We start from the raw sequence: 16,753 nt of genomic DNA, 5'->3' as shown, positions 1-16,753 counted from the left end.
CGCACAGCAAGGTAGCGTTGTTTAAGGTAATGTCAGTAGTTCACGCGCACCAGCACCGCCCTATGCGGATGGGGGTGGAGGTACAGTCGATGTAAAAACTCATAAAAATGTAACATGTAACCTGTACCCTCTCTTGAGTAATGACAAGGAAAATGTTCATGATGTGGATGATGAACCTGTTGTTATGTCTGCCATTTCCCATGCCGTACAAATGTTAGATGTTCCATTACAACGAGCACAGGAGGTGGCCCCATCCTCATCAGTGGTAGTACAGGAAGTGTTAACATCCGCTGTATCTGTAACGGAAGTTGTTAATCCTGTACGTAGCAGTAATAGACTAAATCCCCAGCCAGGTAACAAAGTCAAAGGTAACAGTGTGGCTGGTCTCCATCCCATCCGGACAATAACTGTTCCCAATGGGAATCTGGATGCGAATGGTATGGTGCCCACAAGGGATGTAGTGATGCATTGTCCTTGGACAAGAGTTGAGCTAAATTCCCTAATAACTGACTTCCCTGACCCTAAGAAGGAATTAGCAAAATGGCAGATTTATGAAAAATTTGGGTAATGCTCACGAGCCAACCAATAAAGTTTGGCGAGTGGTGTTAAGGGAGTGTCTTCCGCACAATACCGACGTGAAAAAGTTTATCATGGATTGCATATTGGAGGGAGATGCTCCCTTAACAGACGAGGTTAACCAAGGTAACATTACCCGCATAATAACTCAATTGGGTGTATATTTTCCGGTAGTAGTTAACTGGAGTCAAATTTTCACCATAAAACAAAAAGAGAGTGAATCTGCAGAAGATTACTGTACCCGAGCTCTGCAGACTATCACCCAGTACACTGGGATAGAAGATATTAAAGATAGCACTCACCATAGGGAAATGGTCATCATGGTACTTATGGATGGTCTTAAAGACAATCTAAAGACCCAAGTTCAGACCTCTCTACCTGGCTGGAGGGGAGTTACTGTAGACACACTCAGGGAGTCTGCTATTGAGCACGATAAAAACATCCTCAAGAAGAGAGAGACCCAGAGCGAGAAGCTATTCGCATTCAAGCTCTAGAAGGAATGAATATACCATCACAGCCACCAGACACACATGCACCTGCACAGCTGCACGCGCTCACCAATCCTGCACCACCACAAACACAGCCTTACCCTACTTATCACACTCAACCACAAAGCCCATTCTACCCTCAGCCACCATACTACCCTCAAAATTCGTGCCCACACTCACAATCTTTCTCTACTGCCCAACCTATGCAACCTTTTCCCCCACCCTACTCACAATGGTGTTTTAACTGCAATCTAGTGGGACATGTAAGTAGGAACTGTAAGGTGAAGAGGGTAGGACCACAAAACCAGGGAGTAGCTAGATATCCATATAAGGGATATATGCAGAATGCAGGGAATTCTCCACAATCACCTGCTCCAATCGTGGCCCTAAATGCTGTATTGGAGAGTGAGAGTCAACGATAGGGGTCAGGTCACACCTGTAGTCTATAGCTAGTCAGGTTAACTGGAAGTACTAGGGAAGAACCGGTGATGATGGTTGATGTAGCTGGTACTAAACATCCTTTTCTTGTAGACACAGGGGCGACCAGGACAGTTGACCAGCGAAACAGTACCAGCAATGGGTGTAACGGGTAAAGTGCAACATTATCCTTTGACCAAATCCACAGAGGTTACTATTGGGTCATTGCATACCAGGCATTCTTTTCTCCTGGCAGCAGCGGCTCCTACTAACCTACTGGAAGGGATTTGTTATGTAAGATGGGATGTGTCATATATTGTAGCCCTGATGGTATATTCTTAGATATCTCAGAGAGAGTGGCACATGAGGTGAGGAATATATTGGACACTCCCCAAAGGTTAATGTATCACTCTACTGATTCAGGTAAAAATCCATCTCAGGTAGATCAAATACCAGATACACTTTGGGCCAAAGACGGACAGGACACTGTATTGATGGCAAATGTACCTCCCGTAATGGTAAATCTAAAAAGTGGTAGGCAAGCTCCAAAAATTCCCCAGTACCCGTTAAAACAAGAGGTAGAGATAGGGGTTTATCCCATAATTGAGTGGTTATTACAACAGCCAACAGTCCCATCTTTCCTGTGAAAAAGAGTGGTGGGAGGGGTTACATGCTGGTACAAGACCTTAGGAGGGGTTAATAAGGTAGAAGAGCCAATTTCACGTAGTGCTGAATCAGCTGTCATCCTTATGCAGATCCCACCAAATGCAACCCATTTCACCGTCATTGACCTCTGTTCTGCTTTCTTCTTTGTACCTCTTCATCCTGACTGTCAGTACCTATTCGCTTTTACATACAAGGGTGTACAATACACATGGACACGATTGACCCAGGGCTTCATAGACAGCCCCAGTATCTTCTCCCAGGCCTTACACAACTGTTTACAATCTTTTCAACCTGTCAATGGATTTGTTTTAATACAATATCTGGACGATTTATTGTTATGTTCTGATTCGTTTATGTCATGTTTAAAATATACCAAACTATTATTGCTTCATCTCTCGCAAACAGGACACAAGGTTGCTAAGGACAAACTACAGCCATGCCAGTCCAGGGTTAAATACTTGGTACATTGCCTAACCCAGGGGTTACGACATCTGACCAATGACAGAATCCAAGCCATACAGACCATGACACTGCCGCGGAACCAACAGCAAATCTGTACCTTCTTGGGCATGTGTGGATACTGCAGAATGTGGATCCCAGGTTTTTCTATTTTGGCCTTGCCATTACAGGACTTAGGGTCTCATCCAGACCCGGTCGTTAGATGCAAGCGGTCGCTCTGATTGAGGGCGGCCACTTGCATCTTGAAGTGCGGCCTCCTTGTCACTAGCTAAGCTGTGGTTTACCACCCACAGCTTAGCGACTGACCAGGGTGATGGTCGCGATGGTCAGTACCATCGCGACCATCGGGGCTTGCAACGAGACCCTAAGGTTGGGTCTCGGCACTCGCAAGCCCCAGGGAGCTTCCTGCTCTGATCGAACAGGAAGCTCCCCACTGACATAATTGCAGATGTTCCATTGGGAACGCCTCCGTTTGGCCGGCCACCCCCCCCGGCCCACCTTCCAAATGGGGTGAGCTGTCAATCAACATCGAAAGCTCGCCCCCATGCTGTATCTGCTTTGCTGAATTCTGCCCAAACCAGACATGTCTCCTCAGCTAGGTTCACAAAATGGGAACTAGCCCTAATAGCACCTGCAAACATCACCATCAAACGGTGCAGTACGTTAAATCCAGCAACGTATTTACCATATGTGCAACAGGATGCACAATGGGTGGAGAGAAGTGAGTCGCTGGAAGAAGGTGAGTTCTGCAGGTATATTGATGCACAAGATTGTATAGAATATCTGAATCAGACCTTTACTACAAGACCTGACATACGGGATACACCTTTAGAAAATGTAGATGTGACATTTTACATGGATGGGAGTTGTCATAGACAAACTGACACTTGAGAGTTATGTACAGGTTATGTTGTGGTAAATGACGAAGACATCATAGAGGCCGAACCTCTAGGTCCACCTCACTCGGCCCAAATGGCAGAGCTAGTGGCACTAAAAAGAGCTTGTGAATTAGCAGAAGGTAAATCTGCTAATATCTACACTGACTCTAAGTACGCCTTTGGGGTGGTACATGATTTCGGTGCTTTATGGCGTCTGAGAAATTTTATGACAGCAGCAGGCACACCAGTCGCACATTCCAGACATATAAAAGGAATACTGACAGTGATACAATTGCCAAAGGCAGTGGCGGTAATTAAGTGTAAAGCCCATACATGTGAGGATGATCCGGTGTCATTGGGCAACAACCGGGCAGACAAAGCTGCCAAATGGGCAGCAGGGTTAAAAGTGAATGTGCCAATGAACCAAATAATGTTTCAAAGGATTGACATGCAGAAATTAATTGAGATGCAAATTTTGTGTTACATTCAGGAAAAGGCAGTCTGGAGGTCTAAGGGATGTGGGCAGGAGTCCTCTGGACTCTGGAGAGATGGACAAGGAAAGCCAGTGGCCCCCAAGGTGTACTACCCAAGCCTGGCTGAGGCAGCGCATGGTCTGACTCACTTGGGAAAGCAAGGTATGTGCAAATTGGTGAGAGCATACTGGTGTGCACCGGGTTTTTCTTCCCAAGCAGAAAAGAGAGCAATGTCCTGTTTGACCTGCTTGAGGAAAAACATTGGGAAAACAATCCCTACCGAACCATCCCACATTCCCCCGACCGACAGACCTTTTCAGGTAATACAAATTGATTTACTCCAATTACCACCCTGCAGGAATCTCAAATTTGTATTAGTGTGCACTGATGTGTTTTCTAATTGGGTTGAGGCATACCCAGCTGCCACTAATACTGCTGCATGTACTGAAAATAGTTCAGGAGTTTGTATGCAGATACAGTATCCCTAGAATTATTGAAAGTGATAGGGGTACTCATTTCACAGGTGATGTCTTCCAAAATATGTGTAAGTTGATAGGTATTAATAGTAGACTTCATACCCCCTACCGACCGCAAGCCAGTGCCAAGGTGGAGAGGATGAACAGTACTATTAAAAATAAATTAAGTAAACTCATGGCGGAAACTGGACTGGGTTGGCCAGAAACACTACCACTTGTCCTTCATACTATCAGGACAACTCCTAGACCCCCTCTCAATCTGTCCCCCTTCGAAATCCTGTTTGGTAGACAACCTCATTTGATTATAAGCCCACAGGAAGATTTGAAAAGTAACAATGAGGTAACTGTAAAGTATCTTATAACAATGAGTAAACAGTTAAAGCAGCAACAGCAGAAACTGAAATTGTTGTCACATGATATGCCTGAAACAAACTGTCATGATGTTGAACCTGGAGAATTTGTTATGATCAGAAATTTCTTGCATTCAGGTTGTTTGACAGATCGGTGGGAAGGTCCGTATCAGGTGTTGCTGACGAGTACAACTTAATTGAAAGTGGCGGAGAGAGATACCTGGGTCCATTCCACTCACTGTAAGAAGGTCAACCAACCAGTGGATAGACAAGGCGGAATCGAGGCAGATACCGTAGACCTGTCCATTGTGAGTCTGTGTCGGGAAAGTTAAAAGGTTACAGTGAGACACCTGAGCTAAAGAAATTTGTAGAATCGCTGTTTTCAGCAATGGATTTGTCTGCTGTGATTATCTTTGTGCTTTCTCCCAGAGTTCTCATTATCTTGGGTTGTTTCGGATCTCTGGTTTCTGTGACGGAGGACAGAGGAAGGAGAAGGGAGCTGATGGTGATATAAAAGGAGTGGAGTTGGGAGAAGGAGTGCTAAAACAATCGGGGGAGTATCTGACCAAACCCAGTACAGCAATTGTTAAGAGATCTGCTATTTTGGATACTCGGAGACATTGTGAAGGTCTATTGTCTGAGGATTATTGTATGTGTGAGTTTTGTGGGTCCCAAATTAATGAGAATTGCATCCATGGTGGGCAAAGTTTTAAACCAAACTGACTGTTGGGTGTGCTCTCACATGCCTCAAGGACAGCATAATGTATTGTTAGTGCCATTCCCATTGAATGTCTCTGAAGTTTTAAAATCACAAAGAGGGCATGCACTGGATGGAAAATTTCTTAAGTCCAAACCACCTCATTTCAAACTCCACCAGTACCAAGTAGATAAATCACTTTTATGTTTGAACATCATCAACTCCAATGACCCAGGAAGTTGGGAGGTGACGGGGAATAACCAGACGATGACCTTCTCACTAAGCGCTGTTAATTAATCTATAAATTTTGAACTGTTACGCACAATTAGGTTGGGTGGAAGACACTTCTGGTATAAATATACACTAAGTAACATCAAACAAATGATTGGTAGGGTACCAGAAGGATATTGCGCCAAGATATTACAACAAGAAACTTGTATGAGTCAAATGAGAGAACCTGAAGTAGGATCAATTGCTAGGGAAATGTGTGGGTTACTGATGTTTACTATTCCTTATGTTCTCCCCGATGATGTATATTTTATATGTGGTAGAAAAGCATATAAGTGGCTCTCTCCGAGTTCTGAAGGTTTATGTTACCTGGGAAGAGTAGTCCCAGAAGTTATGTCCCTTACACATGGTGAAATGCTTGGTATTCATAAAAACACACCTTCACCATATCTTCACATACAGTATGAACATAGACACAAAAGAAATATACCTGGTGATGTACATAAAGCCACACAGTTAATTAGTGAAACAACTGGCTTTCAAGGTTTAGTCACATTGGATCCCACCAGGATCGCTCGGGGTACACTAAATTTGAGATATATCCAAGATCTTGCTAAATTAATAGATAATATCACTGAGATGTATGATGACACGTTTAGGTATACAGGTAGGGAGTTGCAAGCTTACAAGAAAGAACTGGTGCAACATAGACTAGTATTAAATTATTCAACAGCTGTCACTGAAGGGTATTGTGTAACCTTGGCCACCCAATTTGGTGTAAAGTGTTGCACATATATTACAAATAACACTAGTGACCCCAAGGAGGTGATAGACCGGAAGATGGACGAAATTCTGCAGCTGAAATGGGAATTTCAGAAGAACCATAATGCTTCAATGGCTGAAGTAGAAGAGAAGGTAGAGGAATGGGTTTCATGGTTGAACCCAGTGAAATGGTTCTCCGGTCTAGGAGAGTGGGTCCAGGAAATGGTTGCTAGTATAGATAAACTCCTGATCCTCATATTGATTGTCATCATAGTAATTGGCTTATGTGTCAGGTGTGCTCCTACTGTGTTGAAATATGGAAAATGTAAAGGTAAGGTAAACAGAAAGAATGAAATTTTGATGGTGGTTAGAAGTAACAATATGAATACTGAGCTAAATGTAGGACTGCATTACAATCCTGAACTAGAATGTACCATCAGATGATGTATAGATTTAGACATGTATGAAATGTATTACTAAAATGTTATTTTAAAACATCTTAAAAAATGTAAGTCCCTATTCCCCTTCAAGACTTCCTTTATAGGATAGGTGCATCCCCACATCTTTCCCATTATCTTCCAAGATCCGCAGTGTGCGTATAAGGGTAGTTTTATGCCCACCCCTAGAGACATATTATTGATGGTTGAAGAACCACCTTGTGCCATCCCATAATATAACATAAAATAATATGTCATAGTGTAAGCCTAAATTAATTTTAAAATCAGAGTGTGAGAGCATGTTGTTTGCTATCAAAGGGTGGACTGTCGAAGCTGGATAATTGGCTGAGACAGAATCTGCTAAGATTAAAATCTGCACAACGCCATTTTGCAAATGGCCGCAAAAGATGCCATTTTGCGAATGGCCGCTCAGCGCCATTTTTAGCGAATCTCACACATTATAAGTACATACGGCGATGCTATTATTTAGCATTGTACGAATCCCATGCAATAGAACTATGTTAAAAGTCCTCCTTATACAAGTGCATACATTTACTGAAACATATAATAAGAACAACCCTGCAAAACACGTACCACGGTGTACTCCACAAACACGTAGACGCACAATGATTACTAGCGGCTTTTCTAGTATCCTTACACTTACACACTGCACACTTACATAAAAAGGTTCTCTAGCATTAAGGTTTATATTCAAGGTTTTATTCATCATTAAGTATGTAATAAAACGAGTGTATTTTAAGATCTCAGGTAGCACCCGTGTTTAGTGCTATTCTAAACTACTGTTTATTTGCAGACTTCCGGTTCCATTGGTGGGGAAATCGCAACATACGTCTGCAAATTATGGACCATAGAGAGTTAGGCATTAAAATGTACTCTGTAATGCAGCCAGTTTAGACTTGTTATTCAGCGGGAAAATGGACACAAAGAGCTGTTGGAGGCTGGACTGTGATCTTACAAACTGACCTATGAACTGTACTGTAACAGAAGAAACTGGAAGAAGAACCAATGGGATTATGCCAATTTGTTCTATTGTATTGCCTATCTCTGTAAGGGTACATATACGGACGCTCTATTTCCAGTAGTTAGTCTGCTTGTTCTTTCTTCTGACGGAGGCTTCACATTTGATGCCGGAAATCTTGATCCAGAGCGCCTGCGTATGTATCGACTGTACCTTGTGATTGTATAATTTGTTTGCGCTAATTGTATTTAGATCACAGCGTGTAACTATCTGCTTTATGGTGAATAATATCTTTTTGTGCTTTGGAAACACAATCAAAGTCTCAAGAGTAATTAATTCTTGTGCGACTTACAATGCTAAATAGCGACATTTTAGAGTGTATAGATAGGTAGGAATCGATAACATTAACTATGACACTACCATGGGGCATAAGATTAGCTAGGACACCACTATAGGGCATAACATTAACTATGACACTACTAAGGGGCATAACATTAGCTAGGACACCACTATAGGGCATAACATTAACTATGACACTACTAAAGGGCATAACTTTTTCTGGGACACTACTATGAGGCATAACATTAACCAGGACACTACCATGAGGCATAACATTAACTATGACACTACTAAGAGGCATAAAATTAACTAGGACACTACTATGAGGCATAACATTAACTATGACACTACTAAGGGGCATAACATTAATTAGGAAACTACTTTAGGGCATAACATTAACTAGGACACTACTATGGAGCATAACATTAGCTAGGACACTACTATTGGGCATAACATTAGCTAAGATACTAATATAGAGCATAACATTAACTATGACACTACTAAGGGGCATAACATTAACTAGGGCACTACTATGAGGCATAACATTAACTAGGACACTACTAAGGGGCATAACATTAACTAGGACACTACTAAGGGGCATAACATTAACTAGGATACTACCAAGGGACATAACATTAAGTAGGACACTACTAAGGGGCATAACATTAACTAGGACACTACTGTAGGGCATAACATTAGCTAGGACACTACTATAAGGCATAACATTAACTAGGGCATTACTATTGGGCATAACATTAACTAGGGCACTACTATGAGGCATAACATTAACTAGAACACTACTATGCGGCATAAAATGAACAGCTGCTGCAAAAGAGTCACTACTATAGGGCATAACATTAATTATGATACTAATAAAGGGCATAACATTAACTAGTTCAATCGTTCAATAATTGCTCGCAATCGTTTGAAAATCGTTTAGAAAAATGTCTTAAACGACCAGCGATGCGCGCTCCCGCTGGTCGTTTAGATATCTGTCATACAAATATGTTGTACAACTGACGATATCGCCAGGTTCAACATGTTTGCAGATGATTGATGTGCCTACACTGAATGACTGCTTGTTCAGTGAAGGCACATCTGTCACGACCAGGGGTTCTCGGCATGCTGGCCGGCAGGTATTACCTGTGAGGATGCTATGGCGAGGGGCGTCTGGTGGTGGCGCTGGTATCTGGCGGGGTGCATTGGCTGCGCGTAGTCCTGTGCGGGCATACTGTCACTCTGGTCTGGTTAGGCCTGGTGGTGCTTCCGTTCCGCTCTGGCATGGGCGCTGCCATCTTGCCTCCGGTCATGTGACCTAGTCACCCTATCCTGGTATGTAACATGCTCTCTCTGGCCAGTCACAGTCTGGCACTGGGGATTTAAGGGAGTGCAGAGCTTCTTTTCATTGCCAGTTTTCACCTGTCTGTTGGGATCATTGCCTAGCCTGCTTCTCCCTGCCTGTTCCAGCCCCCTGGATTCTCCTGCCTCCTCCATTGCCTCTCCCTTGCCTGAGTACCTGCATCAGCTGTTACCCTGCACCCTGCCTCCACTTGCCTTCTCCCTGCAAATTAATTTCAGCTTGCAACTTCACTTCAGCCTGTAAATCATTTCTGCCTCACAAAACCTGGATTACTGGACTACTTTCTGTTCTCACTACCTGGACTTTTTCCCATTGCTTCACTACAGTCCCCCAAGTGCACTTTAGTGCTATACCCGGACTTTTTGTTTTGCCACTCATTAAAAACTCCACGTTTATTTTTAAATCCGCTTCAGTGTTTGCTCCTTTTACCACCCCGGGCCCACAACAAAACTAAAGCCTCACAACATCACAGAGAGACAAACAACTGCACGATTATAATGTTGTAATCGTGTAGTCTGTTGCCTGTCGTCTAGTGGATGTGTGCCTTAAAGCTTGTTAAACAAATGTCAGTTCTCCATTTGGAGGTTAACTGATATCACCAAAAAAACCTCGGCCCCCACAGAAATAAAAACAAACACATTGACCCCTACAGAAAACAATGAAACACATTGGCCCCACTTGCCAACTGTCCAGCAGTGGCCAGGCTCCTGAAATTAGAGAGGTGCCCCCGGCTCCCTGCAGGAGAGGGCAAGTCTCCCGGTCCGGCCGCCTCTTCCCGCGCACCCCCTCCCCCCTGCGCGCTTACCGTCCGAAAGTGGGTGGTCGGGAAGGTGACGATGACGTGATTCGCCCCTGCTTTGCAATTGTTTAGCGGGGTGGAGCCACTCTGACTCGATCGCGACGCCACATCCCCCCCACCGCCCACCAATGACGCCACGACACCCCTTCTGCACTGAAAAGTCTACAAGTATGCATTGGCCCCCAACAGGAAAAAAAAAACACTTTGGCCCCCAACAGGAAAGTATAAATCACTTTGGCCCCCACAGGAAAAAAATAAAACACATTGGTTTCCACAGGAAAAAATAACCACCAACAGGAAAAAAATATAACACATTGGTCCCCAAAGGAAAAAAATAAAACACACATAATTGCCCCAGTTCCGCACAGAAGACTGACCTGTCTGCAGTACTTGCTTAGCTACGCTCCCCAAGAGCGATGTGTATTCGTCTGCGCAAGAGCTGTTGGGAGGGTATACATTTAAATTACCAACGATATACCAACGCCGCTATCCCGCTGCCCAGCAAAATGCCAACGCCACTATCCTGAATTAGATCAGGATACCGGCGTCGGCATCCTGAACTTAAGGATCCGGGGAAGGGGGAGTTAGGTTTATGGACCCCCAGGGGGAGATTAGGATTAGTCACCCCCCTGGGAAGGGTTATGGTTAGGCTACAGGGAGGGGGGGGTTTAGGGTTAGGAACCCCTCGGGTAGTATTAGGTTTAGTGTGCAGGAAGGGGGGGTTAGGGTTAGGCACCACCAGGGGAGGTAAGGGTTAGGAACCACCAGGGGAGGGTTAGGGGGGAGAGAGGGGGAGAGTTAGGGTACTTACTGGCCCTGTTGGGACCTTGAGCTATCCTCCGACATCGGCATTTGAACCGATTGGGCTTCAGCTACCAGCATATCATACCGATTCCATTGGGAGCTGTAGTTTATTGTGATCACTGCGGTGACCGGGCTCTCAACAGTACCAACACAGGTGCTGCAGAATGAATCACGTCGGATCCAATTGCCTTGCAACTGCAGGGCTCCTGGTGGTCCATCTCCCAGCCAGAGATGTAGCAAGGAGCTGCAGACCCCCATAGCAGGCTCATGCTATGGTGCCCCATCCTCCAGTACAGAAATGTGTCTGGGGACTGGTTGTTGCCAGCATGTGGGGCTGAGATGCAGAATGTGCACAAGAAGGGCAGAACTCACTGTGTTTAGTGTCTGGGGGGGCAAGGATGGTGATTTCTGTCCCTTGGGCTAGGGAGGCAGGTAGTGTATGTCCCCTGGAGTGGGGGTAGGTTGTGTGGTGTATGTCCTCTGAGGTAGGGGGAGTGGTGTGGTTAGTGTATATCCTCGGGCTGGGGGGTGTACTGTATGTCTCGGGACCATGAGGGGATAGGACAGGCAGTGTATGTCTCAGGGGGGGGGGATTTTTCGGCAGGCAGTGTATGTATTTGGGTGGTGGTGGGGTATTAGGGAAAGTGTATGTCTCTGGGAAGGGGGGTTACTGTGTCTAGGCGATTAGGTTGAGGAGTGTATGTCCCTGGTTTGGGGGTACTGGGTCTAGGGGGCCAGGGAGTAGGGTAGGGAGTGTATGTCCCTGGAGCCGGGAAGAATTTCGTTTTTTTGGGTGGGGTTAGGGTGTGCAGTGTATGTGCCTAGGGCCGGGGTGGGGGTGGGCTAGGCCGGGAAGCGTTCTATAGGCTTCTATTGGGTAATGTCACCTGAAGATGGCGTTACCCAAGGGACGATGCATTCTGATGCTTTGTACATATGGAAAATGCAGTTTTACCCAGTGATGTGCGGTGAGGTAAATGGCTTGGGAGGCACTGGCTAGTAACAGAGCTAGATTTACAGATACATATATCAACCCGAGGGTTCATGTGGGCATTATACAAAGGTGCAGCAGTATATAGTGCTGGAAATTTGGTGAGTTTTGATCAGGGATTTGTGGAAAAGGTGAACAGGGGAGGCAGTGCCTCACCTGCCATACACTTTTTACCCTAGAGTCTTGATGACTATAAAAATGATTAAAATAATACAAAGAAGATATTTGTAATATTTTCTTTAAATTTTTCTTATAATTTTTATAGTCAAAACTCTGGAGTATGACAGGAAAGGCTCTTCCTCACCTCACCGCACATAACTGGTTTTACCGCATTTTGCACTTTAGTAAATCCCGCCCACAGTCACTGGCTTTGGCACGCCCAGAGAATGGGGTCGACACACCACCGTTTTCTTTAACGCTCCCCGTCGCCCCACCACCAGGTCAATCATGCTACAGCTTTTGGGTCTCTGCGACTGACATGGCAGGACCTGATCTACACATGCACAGTGCGGCTACTGCATATGCGCAGATCAAAAACCATCAGGGATTTATGTAATATTGAATTTAAGTAAATCTCTGAATCAGGCCCACTATATAGGTTGGAGGCATGGCTAGCTAAGGTAAAAATGCAAGGTGACAGACAGCCTACAATAACCCAGATCCTGATCACTGTACAAAGATCTGCCATAATGGCATAAATACAGAGGGTTACAATGAAATTATCACTAAGTAAACATTATGTACATGTAATACTCCTCTTGTACACTCCTTTTGGGTGAAGTCGTGTACAAGTGATGTCCACACAACAACACACTTCTTCTGTTAAATATTGTCAGTGCCTCGAACTGAATCTGTACAGGCCTCAGGGGTAATGAATAGAGTACATAAGGTTAGTGGGGCAGAGATTTCCTGTATTGATCCTGGTGATCTACCGATAACCAGGATCAATTCAGGAAACCTCTGCCCCAGCACCACTAACCTTATATATTCAAAACCACACAATGTTTGTTGCCAAAACCACAACGGTATATTTATTTATCTTAAATATAGCAGGATTTGTGGCAACTTTTAGACTATCAAAAATATAACAAAGATTAGCAGCAACGATTGTTTCAGAGGTGGATGGAGGTACAGTAGCAGCTGCAACTTTAGTCTTAGCAAGTATTGCGCATTTATGCTAATGCCGCAGCCTATGGGTAGAAAAGCATACATACAAAAAATAAAATTGCAGCAAAGTGGTAGTCGCTTGCAATGTAGAAGCAGGATGTTGCAAAAGTTGTGTCCAGGTCATATTTGCCGACTTCTAAGTTCTCCTCCCCGTTAGAAGCCCGGGAAGGAGAAGCAGGTGGGTGGTGTTGGTGGGCGGGACCAGTCAGTTTGCATGATTAAGCCCCGTCCCTCCCGGTAATTTGACGCGAGCGCCACATATTTAAATAAGGTGATGGGGCCAAATTACGCGATTCTCATAGAAAAGCAACATTATGTCCCGCCCTCTACTCATGGACCCGATGATCCCCGGGAATATTCTACCCATACTGCCCACTTCACTAGGAAGTGGGCGGAATGCAGGAGAAGTGCCTACTCTTCCAGGGGTGCGGGGGGGGAGGGTTTCCCAAAAAATCGGGAGCCTCCCGCAGGTCCCGGGAGGGTAGGCAAGTATGGTAGGGTTTATAATGAAAGCTGGTCGCTGAGTTGCAGGGTGTCCAGAAGCTCAGAAGATTGTTTTAAGTCATTGCAGTTGTATAAATTGTTGTTTGAATGTGCTCCTTCTGTGTTCCTCCTGTTTAACTCCTGCCTAACTCTTTAAATTATGCTGTACATGTAATAACACTTAGAAATAAAACCGCTTTGAAATAAAAACCTATGCATCCTTGAATCAGACCTGCAGGTTGTGCCCTTCCAAATGTACAGCGAAATGTGTAGTTACTGATTGCATCCCACCCCCAATAACCTCACCCACACCAAATGCAAGTCATACAATTCTAATGCAAACAAAACAGAGCATCCCATGTATCTAGGAGTTAATATATAGTCAGACCTTAAATCAATCTGGATTTTGCTGATATTAATTAATGACAATTTACTAGAAATAACAGTACAGTACATTCCAGACATCACTTGTATTCTTCTAACAGATGGATTGGTGCCAATATGTTTTTACCTGTAGGTGAGAATATAATAATAATAACTGTCCTCAACTACTGGAAATAGCTCTCAGTTGAGATATGCAACTGTAACAAAGTCACTTGGATGGTAAATACACTTAAAACAGCAATAGTCACCCCTTTCTTGATTGAAGATACCCTCTACGACATTCACTCCTCAGGACTGATGTTTCCCAGTCGCTCCAGGGACTAGTTTGTAAATGCCCAATTCCGCAAATACTGGCCGGGCTCTCCTAAGGGGTCGATGGCAGCTCCACTCCGCTCTCTTCATGGTAGAGATGTGTGCAGCTCCTCACTACAGCCCACTGCCCAGTCGACACAGAGATTGTCTGCCCTGTAGTCTAGCTCCCCAGCGTCTGCTCAGCATTGGTAGCCACAGACCCAGGCAGGTCTGACCTGATCAGCGTCCGTCAGCCTTCTGGCTCAGCTTCCTCTCGTTGGATATCTGTTTGGTATCAAAACACACCCAGTTATCCCCCCATGGGCAGGGACGACTGGGGTTTCTCTACAGCCCTGGCAGTCCCCCTGCGTGCCTGCCTGTAAAAGGAGCCTTGGCTTGGCTCAAAAGAAGCGTAGCCTCGCCTCACGGGGGCATGCCGCAGGTCATGGGGCCTAACCTCACGGCACGCTCCCGTCTTCCAGTATCCCCGTTTGAGACAACGTCAGCAAAATCTGGGTTAGTTTGCACAGTCTTCTTCCCAATGATAGTGGTTTAAACAAATGTTCAAAGATCTATATATTTTCAAGCAGCATGGCCAATCTCTGAGGGCTGAATCAGGAGTGGCTGACATCTAAAAGTACAATTTGATTTGACACTCATTACTCAGAATTCTGAATTAGTTTAAGTGAGAATATATAAATTGTTTTGATACATTGTTTCTGGACTTCTGACTTATCTGGGCTTACACAAGTGTGATAAGGACTACAATTTGTACCACCAGTTCCTGATAGCTGACTACCATTAACTGGCAAATAATAGTTTTAAATGAGCTTCTGACCTTATTTTATGTCTGCATTTCAAGGGGAAGATATATACAGTATGCTTCTGGATGTAATGACCCACATTTGGTTTCAAGTAAGTGTCATTTTGAATATTATCACTGTTTTCTATTGCTGAATTCCAAATTTCATTTAAGGGCCGGATTCAATTAGGTGCGAAAATGGCCAATTTAATCTTCAGCGATAAAATTGGCCGATTTCGTACCTAATTGAATTCAGCCCTAAATTAGGACATGCCCATAGATTCTATTATCAATCGATTGTAGTATATCATCTAGATAAAAGATGATCAGTTGTGTTAGGACTGCTCCTGCTGAACCACATCTGAGCACACATGAATGTCTTTCTAAAGTTGTGCTGCTAATTTAGGATTTATGGCCATATAATTTAAATATGACATATAACATATAAATAATGTATTAACTGTTATAAGAATTTGGGGTCAATGTATAGATATTTAACACATTAAATCAAGCACATTCATTTAAAAAGGGCCCATGTCAACAAAAAACATGTTTGGTAGTGCAGGCTCATAGTGTTACACTCTCAGAAATGAACTACTCCAGCGTAACAAGCTGTCAATAGATGAAGATATGTAGGTGTGTTCTTTTATTGGCATACCTGGGACCAGGTGTATGTCCTGAGCAATGATACTATCGGTAGAGAAGTTCGGTGAAGGAAATCATTTCGTATCGCTATTCCTGGTTCTTCAACATACAGATCTGCCCAGCTACATTGTTGTCCATAGCGCAGCGAATCACGCTATGCGTGGCGCGAGGTGGACTACCGCGATCAGAAATGTGTATTCGCGTCTCCATAGGATATAATGGGAGACGCACTCCCGTGATCGGGGACCCGCCATAGCATAGCGTGGTGCATAGCACGATTCTCCAAATACTTTTCAAGTTTCCTCCTAAATTACTGCCGGTTTAGCCTAATTTTTGCCATAAGTTATTCATGAGTGAACTGAAGTTGGGAATTGGATTAAAAGTATATGATAAAACTAAAAATATAAAATACAAGTACTTTTGCTGAGTGAAATGGGCAGGCATAACCCCATATAAAAGCACCCATTTAATCCCATTTCAATAATCATGCTCTATAAAATGGAATCTCCTTTTTGAACTTATCTGTAAAATGGTATATGTTCATCATGGTGACATTCAAAATTTCCACATGGACAGGATGTCGACATTTAACATATCGACAATGACAGAATGTAAAAACTGTTGTAATATGGACAGACAGAAAGCTGACACGCAATTTTTCCCAATATTAGGGTTATGGTTAGGCTGTGGTTATGGGGCCTGATCCAGATGTGGATGCCAATGGAGTAGCAGCTGCGATCCCATACACAGCTGCTGTGCGAAAATATGTTAATGCTGGAAATGTATTGCAACGCTCACTGGC

General features: G+C 44.0%; 1 protein-coding gene across 3 annotated transcripts in view; it reads left to right on the top strand.

The window, feature by feature from the left end:
• Positions 1-16,753, top strand: part of EPB41L1 (erythrocyte membrane protein band 4.1 like 1) — a 210,985-nt gene that overhangs the window by 13,954 nt on the left and 180,278 nt on the right. For 2 of the 3 annotated variants that reach the window (XM_088480590.1, XM_088480587.1), the window contains exon 2: positions 15,367-15,419. The exons of the other annotated variant lie outside the window; for it this stretch is intronic. The gene's annotated coding sequence lies outside the window, so the exon portion shown is untranslated. The remainder of the gene's footprint in view (positions 1-15,366; positions 15,420-16,753) is intronic. 3 annotated transcript variants of the gene reach the window in all.

Source organism: Taudactylus pleione, unplaced genomic scaffold (assembly GCF_031769625.1).
Source record: "Taudactylus pleione unplaced genomic scaffold, aTauple2 ptg000256l, whole genome shotgun sequence".
Taxonomy (NCBI): domain Eukaryota; kingdom Metazoa; phylum Chordata; class Amphibia; order Anura; family Myobatrachidae; genus Taudactylus; species Taudactylus pleione.
Note: the sequence above shows the minus strand (reverse complement) of the source record. Positions and strands in the feature narration are given on the sequence as shown.